The sequence below is a fragment of the Cucumis melo genome, unplaced genomic scaffold, assembly GCF_025177605.1.
Source record: "Cucumis melo cultivar AY unplaced genomic scaffold, USDA_Cmelo_AY_1.0 utg001882l, whole genome shotgun sequence".
NCBI lineage: Eukaryota > Viridiplantae > Streptophyta > Magnoliopsida > Cucurbitales > Cucurbitaceae > Cucumis > Cucumis melo.
Genome location: NW_026124829.1, coordinates 1771 through 10000, shown reverse-complemented (window position 1 = coordinate 10000; position 8230 = coordinate 1771). Strand labels below are relative to the sequence as shown.

Below are 8230 nucleotides of genomic sequence, written 5' to 3'. Positions count from 1 at the left end.
GTTTCCTACCTCATACGGCTCAACAGTCAATTCTTTTGCTGTCCCATATTTAAAAAAATTTATCATATCTAATCTAATTGAATGAAATTTTTCATAGATCTAGCCCATTTTTTTTTCTCGAGTTAAGCAAAAGCGGTTAATTATATAAGTTTCAAACTTCAATTTTGCTGAATAATTAAATAAGTTTTATCTTTTCTCCCACCTTCAGAAGAATAAAGCATAGGCATTCCACCCACTATCGTTACAATTTTCTGAAAGATAACTATCTCGGTTTCATCTAGAAATTTATATAGAATCCTTGAAAAAGACTTTCCTTCATAAGAAAGAAAAGACTTACTGTCTTTGGGATCTGATGCTACACCGCTGCTCAATATTGTAGGGGATCCACCCTATTACATAAGTGGATTCCTTCATTTTGATCTTATATCATGATATAAGTAAGCAGTTTTTATTGTATCGGCCAAAAACCTGACTAATTGATCTTTACGGTGCTTCTTCTATCAATTAGATCCTTTATCCATAGAATAAAGTATCTAGGCATACCTATTTCTTCATATTTCTGCTTCTATGAAGTTTCTTTCTTTGCTACAGCTGATACAAATCGTTAGTTTGGACAATACATATGTAGAAAGCCTATTTTTTTTAGTATTTATTAGCGAATTTTCTCTTTTTTTTCTTTCTATAGTGGAGATAGTCGCACGTAATGACAGATCACAGCCATATTATTAAAAGCTTGTGGTAAGAACGGGTTTCGTTCTAGTGCCCGAAAATAATATTCCAAAGCTTTTGTATGTTCTCCGTTCCTTGTGTGGATAAGACCTATGTTATAGAGTATATAACTTCGATCATAGGGATCGATTTCTAGTCGCATAGCTTCATAATAATTCTGTAGAGCTTCCGCATAATTTCCTTCGGATTGAGCCGACATCCGTTACGGTCGTTCGTTATTCCATTGAAAGAATCTCCGTTCCAGAACCGTACGTGAGATTTTCATCTCATACGGCTCCCCCTTTATCTGATGCGCATAATGAGATGAGAATAATACATGAAATCAAAAAACATTGAAATACTCTCATTATGAACTCATGGGACTAGCGTTTTTACAAAAAATCTCTAGCCAACCTTCCTGTAAAAGATCTTTTCTTAACATCAAGCATGGTTTACTAGATAAAAATAAAAATGGTAACTCTAACAATTTCTTTGTCCTCAACGCCTCTAAATTTCCAGGAATTAGTCACTTCAACAGTCTTCGATGGTTATACAGGTATCCAAAATACAAACGAGATGGATGTTTGTTGTCCCAACCATTTTTCTAAGTTCCGATCCCGATAAGGAAAAGGTATAATTTATAACAAAGTTTTCGTGTTGTTGATTCCTAGGTGTAGTGCTTCTTCCCCTCTGCTACCTATTTTTACTAGTGAATATTTTTACTAGTGGAGTAGGGTTGACTTAATCCATAGGTTACACCTTTCGCTTAATACTAGAATCGACAATTCTAGCATCTAAGGTTACATTAATCGGGGATACACGACAGAAGGAATTTTTTGATTTTCAAATTGCACCTCCAAGAAGCGTAGATTTATTTCAATTATTGTTTTCTTTCTATCCCGAATACTGTGTCTTTCTACTAAGACGGAGAGCGGTAAAGAAAATTGAAAAAAAAAAAAATCAAATCGCACCATCTCTGTAATAGGTGAATGCCTCTTTTTCCCCGGAAGTTGTCGGAATTATTCGTAATAAGATATTGGCTACAATTGAAAAGGTCTTATCGATAAAATTTCCATTTATCCCACCAGATCTAGGCATCGGTAACAACCCCATTCTATAATTTCTTTTAATTACCTCTCGTGAGAAAATGATCCCACAAACAAAGGAATTGCATAGTACGAAATAACATAAAAACGGATTCATTAAAAAATCCCACTCGATATTAAAATTGTTTCTTTTTGATTTCACAGGAATCAATAAAAGAGAAGAAATATTTCAATCCGGTTAAATTTCATCCAAATGTAGTAGGATCAGAATGAAGAGAACTATTCTGATTTCAGCGAAGTTGAAGAAAAAAAGAATTTTATTTATCTGACTGGGGTAATTCTAGAAGTTTTTTGATTGAATTATGATACAAAAAAGAGCAAAAAGAATCGAATAATCATTCTATGATTCATAACTTGTGACTAGATATATGTATGGGATAAACAGTTGTTGGTGAAAAATCGAAAACTGTAAAAGTCGAATTTTTAGAAAAAAGGAATCATAGTTTAAAAAACTAAATAGAATCATGAGCTAAAAGTATCCATTAAACATAGTTAAAAAAAAATTATTTGTATAGTTAGAATTGGTTGGACGTGCCTATCAAAAAAAAAATTGAATATTAATGACTCACTATTAACTCGGTTTCTGGGCCATAATCATTCTGTAGGAGAGATGGCCGAGTGGTTGAAGGCGTAGCATTGGAACTGCTATGTAGGCTTTTGTTTACCGAGGGTTCGAATCCCTCTCTTTCCGTACTAATTCAACAATGTTACTGACCACAATGTATCAAATCAAATAACAATCGATACTATTATTCCAACGGTTAGACCTTTATGGATTCTTTATTTCGAATTTTTGTGGTACGGAAACGAAAAGACTGGAAAGAATGCACAAGAGATGAAAATCCCCCTACCGATCAATGATAGATGAATGATAGAAAAATTTCCGGATCAAAACCTTACTTTCCTTCGGTCTCTTTACTTAGACTTCGGCGAAGGGGAGGACGAAATTGTCCGAACCCTTGTTTTTTAGTTAGGTTTAAGTCTGACGAGAATAATATTCTACAACGAGCAATTCATTTATTTTTAAACTGACCCATTTACTATCTATTATTTGATTGACTAATCCTTTATATTGCAATGGCTGAAGAGTCAAATGTTTTGGCAATTCCTGAGGGGGGGATGAATCAAGATAATTTTGAATCAGTGTTCTCGATTTTTTTTCATCTTTTGCTGTAATAATATCTCGGGGTTTGCACCGATAACTTGGTATATCCACTATAGAACCATTAACTAAAATATGTCTATGATTAACTAATTGTCGGGCTTGAGGAATAGTCGAAGCCATACCCAATCGAAAAAGGATGTTATCCAAACGCATTTCAAGTAATTGTAGTAAAACTTGACCCGTTGATCCTTTGGCTTTTCCGGCGATACGAACGTATTTAAGTAATTGTCGTTCTGTAAGACCATAATGAAAACGCAATTTTTGTTTTTCTTCTAAACGAATACGATATTGAGATTTTTTACCGGAACGCGATTGGTTTTTAAGATCGTTTCCGGTTTTGGGCCTTTTACTAGTTAGTCCCGGTAAAGCCCCCAGACGGCGTATTTTTTTGAAACGAGGCCCTCTGTAACGCGACATAAAGACTCCTTATTTTATTTTATTTAAATTTCATAAACATTTTATTTTATTTAAATTTCATAAACTTAAATGAAAACTAAATGATAAATATTATAAATGAAGTGAAATCCAGTAAAGTATTGTACTACAAAACAAAGAATAATTAGATAACTTGGATCAATATCCGGATCCTATTGTATATGTAAATGATATAAAAAAGTAAGAGTTCCTTTCTTGATTTGTTCTACAGAAATAGAACCCCTCCTTTAGTCATAAAGGTAAGTAAGTTCCTACGACATCATAGATCGGTGACCTTTGAAAAAGGGTAAGAAGTCGTTTCTTTATTTATTTGATTTATCAATTATGTCAAAAATAAAATCAATAGAGAAAAGCCGGCTATCGGAATCGAACCGATGACCATCGCATTACAAATGCGATGCTCTAACCTCTGAGCTAAGCGGGCTCACATAACAGAAATGTTACATGCATAGTAATTTACTAAATTACTGGGATCTTAGCTATTCCTAATTAATATGAATATAGAATCTAATTTCATTTCAAATAAATATTCAATATTGGAATTGTTCTATTATAGAACATAATAATTAATATAACGATTAATAGAATATAGCGATAGAAAATTTTGATCTATTTATCAAATGGATGTGTATCAATAATTAATGTGTTAATCTTAATTGCATTTAATGCAATTGAGATGATAATGAAGCGTTTCTATGTTTTCATTCTGAAAGGTGGAAGATAAGACGAACAAGGGAATCGACCGTTTAAGTATTAAATTTTTTACTAAAAAAATAATAGAAAGAGGGGCAAATATATATGTTCATATATCTATCTATATTGATATATATTGAATTGCAGATACAGAAATGATAGAATCATTTTGGATCGGAACAAATATGGGTCTCCGATAGAGAAGAGAGAGATGAAAGAAGATAGACAAGAAATCCAATAGGAGGAAACACTTTTCAATAGAGGAATCGGTATTCTAATGACTTGAGTGGTTCCAGTATAATACAAATGAAAGAAAACGGGGAAGGACATCATAATGCGATACTAATCTTAAAAGAGGGGGATATGGCGAAATCGGTAGACGCTACGGACTTAATTAGATTGAGCCTTGGTATGGAAACCTACTAAGTGATAACTTTCAAATTCAGAGAAACCCTGGAATTAAAAATGGGCAATCCTGAGCCAAATCCTTTTTTCCGAAAAAAAAGGGTAGGTGCAGAGACTCAATGGAAGCTGTTCTAACAAATGGAGTTGACGACGTTGCGTTAGTAAAGGAATGAATCCTTCCATCGAAACTCCAGAAACGATGAAAGATAAACGTATTACGTACTGAAATACTATATTGATTAATGACAACTCGAATCTCTATTTTTTATATTTCTATAATTTTTTATATTTATATTTATATATATATATAAAATTATATATAAAAATGAACGAATTGTTATGAATCGATTCCAAGATCTACAAGTTGAAAAAATAATCGAATATTCATTGATCAAATCATTTACTCCATCATAGTCTGATAGATCTTTTGAAGAATTGATTAATCAGATCGAATAGAATAAAGATAGAGTCCCATTCTACATGTCAATAACGACAAAAATGAAATTTATAGTAAGAGGAAAATCCGTCGACTTTTAAAATCGTGAGGGTTCAAGTCCCTCTATCCCCAAAACCCTAAAAAGGCCCGTTGGCCTCTTTAATTATTTATCCGTTCATTAGCAATTCAGACTTTGTTATGTTTCTCATTCATTCGACTCTTTCACAAGCGTATTTGAGCGGAAATTTGATTTCTTATCACAAGGCTTGTGGTATATATTCTATATGATAGACGTACAAACGAACATCCTTGCGCAAGTAATCTGTGAAATTTGAATGATTAACTGTCTACTGTACTGAAACTTCGAAAGGCTTATCCAAGCCCTGAAATTTCGTATATCTTCAAAAAGAAGACTTTGGAATACCTTTTTTCTTATTTACAATTGACATAGACCAAAGTCATCTATTAAAATAAGGATAATGTGTCGGAAATGGCCGGGATAGCTCAGTTGGTAGAGCAGAGGACTGAAAATCCTCGTGTCACCAGTTCAAATCTGGTTCTTGGCACATCATGAATTTGTATGAGTATCTATTCTACGGATTCATTAATAATATAGATCATGAAAAATACTGATACATGATGATGTCTGGAAATCTACCCTTTAACTAAACTATATATATTTTTTACTCTATTTATAGATGTCGAAAATAGACAAGTAAAGATAAAGAGGATATTTATAGAAATATGTAAAGGATGTATATAGATATGTAAAAGAAAAGAATTTTCTTTTGTTTCCTCTTCTTTTTTATTTGTTCATACTCTGTCTCCTGGCGTTCAATTCCTATTTTATACATATTTGAAAGTTTCAATTAGTTCCTTATAAGACCCAAAAGTCTAGTCTAGGGGAGTTGAAAGGCGGGAATGGCCAAGATTCATCTCAGATACAGTACAAATAGAATCCGATTCTCTTTTCATATTATATTTCTTCATTTCACCCTATGTGACTTTTTAAAGCACATCTATAAGTCATATGCGTGATACATAGTTCATAATGCAGAACTCATTTAGTTCATCCTATTAGCTTGTGGCTCATCCAAAATAAGTATCTTACAAATTGGATAATCTCACCAAATCTCTAATTGTATTTTTTTTAATCAATAATAATAAGATGAATGAGACTTCAATTACTATGCTATATCTATAAGAGAACGTAAAAATGTATTTGAATATCTTGAGTTGTCGAAGTGAAGATTAGTTTCGTATTATTTAATGAGCATCTTGTATTTCATAAAAATTGGGGGCAATATAATCCTTACGTAAGGGCCATCCTACCCAACTTTCAGGCATTAAGATACGCTTTAGACGTGGATGATTATCATAAGAAATTCCCAACATATCATAAGATTCCCTTTCTGGAAAATCCGCACTTTTCCAAACCCAGAAAACAGACGGAATTTTAGGATTTATCCTTGCGGCAAATACTTTTATGCATACCTCTTCCGGTTGATCTATACCATACTCGATTCTCGTAAGATGATACACACTAGCTAACAGTCCGCCTGGTGCTACATCATAAGCACATTGGGAACGTAGATAATTGTAACCATATACATATAAAATGACTGCAATGGAATGCCATTCCTCGGGCTTTATTTGTAAAGTCTCTATTCCTTGGTAATCGAAACCCAAAGATCTATGAACCAGTCCATGTTTGACTAGCCAAGAAGACAAATTACCCTGCATCTTCTCCCCCCCCCATTTTTTTATTTTTATTTGTATAAGTATTTCCCATTTACAATGAAAAATTGATGAAGATTCACTCGTTCTTTGCTTTGTTATTCTGTACAAAAAAAGTATACGGCCTAATTTACTAATTCGTAGGAAGAGACTGCACTTTTGTATTTGAAAAAAGTTTCAGGAGGGATGATCTCTGAAGTAGATGATGGTTGATAGAGTAATCCTTGATCGTAATTTCCAGTATTAGTACTTGGGCCAACATGAAATTTGTGATTGGTAGTAAAACACCGATTTTCCTCTTGAGACTTAATTCGATCTTCATAGATTTCTCGAGATATTTTCTTACGAAGTTTTGTTATAGCATCTATAACAGCCTCGGGTTTAGGCGGACAACCCGGCAAATACACATCGACAGGAATTAACTTATCGACTCCCCGAACAGTACTATAAGAATCGGTACTGAACATCCCTCCTGTAATTGTACATGCTCCCATAGCAATAACATATTTTGGTTCAGGCATTTGCTCATATAATCTTACTAAAGAAGGAGCCATTTTCATTGTTACCGTACCCGCTGTTAAAATTAAGTCTGCCTGTCTAGGACTAGATCTTGGTACCAGTCCATAACGATCAAAGTCGAATCGTGAACCTATTAATGAAGCGAATTCAATGAAGCAACAACTGGTACCATAGAGAAGCGGCCATAAACTGGAGAGTCTTGACCAATTTGAAAGATCATTTGATGTAGTTGAAATAACTGAAGTTTGGGTTGTTCGATCAAGTAAGGGAAACTCGATGGAATTCATAACTGTCTCAATGTTTTTTTTAATTGTCTGAATATTCAAAAACTAAGACCATTCCAATGCTCCTTTTCGCCATGCATAAACTAAACCGACAATTAGGATAAGCACGAAAATTAAAGCTTCTATAAAGACGGATACCCCTAATACATCAAAACTCATTGCCCACGGATAAAGAAAAACTGTTTCAACATCAAAAACAACAAAAACTAGAGCAAACATATAATAACGGATTCTAAATTGTACCCAAGCATCGCCCATTGGTTCTATTCCCGATTCATAACTCGAAAGTTTCTCTGGCTCTTTGCTAAGAGGGGCTAAAACTCCAGAAATTAGAAATGCCAAAATAGGAATAAGACTTGATATTATTAGAAATACCCAGAAAATATCATATTCGTAAAGCAGAAACATAAACGTACTCCTATCAATGTGGAAAATATACCGGATTAGTCGATCGGTACATGTCTCGTTTGAAGATTCATCCACTATAATCCTATTTATATAATATCTATTATATCCATAATAAATATATATTAAATATTATATATTTATATAGAGAGGATACATATAGTCGGAATTTCCATTTAGGAACTTTTAGTGATTGAAGAAGGAAAGAGAAGACGACTACTTTAGTTTTGTGCTTTACTAGATAAGGTATACCAACAGAAAAGCCTATTTGAGAATGTTTACAATGAAAGTTACCAAAGATCTTCGTTTCTCAAACTCTAGCTTGTCCACAAATAAA

The 8230-nt window shown here is 33.3% G+C and overlaps 3 non-coding genes across 3 annotated transcripts; 2 read left to right on the top strand and 1 right to left on the bottom strand.

Annotated features, from left to right (window-relative positions):
- Window positions 1–2418: 2418 nt before the first annotated feature.
- On the top strand, window positions 2419–2505 carry TRNAS-GGA (transfer RNA serine (anticodon GGA)). Its single transcript has one exon. It is a non-coding gene; the product is annotated as a tRNA-Ser (tRNA).
- Window positions 2506–3765: 1260 nt separating this feature from the next.
- On the bottom strand, window positions 3766–3838 carry TRNAT-UGU (transfer RNA threonine (anticodon UGU)). The gene has a single exon. It is a non-coding gene; the product is annotated as a tRNA-Thr (tRNA).
- Window positions 3839–5441: 1603 nt separating this feature from the next.
- TRNAF-GAA (transfer RNA phenylalanine (anticodon GAA)) lies at window positions 5442–5514 on the top strand. The gene has a single exon. It is a non-coding gene; the product is annotated as a tRNA-Phe (tRNA).
- The last annotated feature ends 2716 nt before the right edge of the window (window positions 5515–8230 follow it).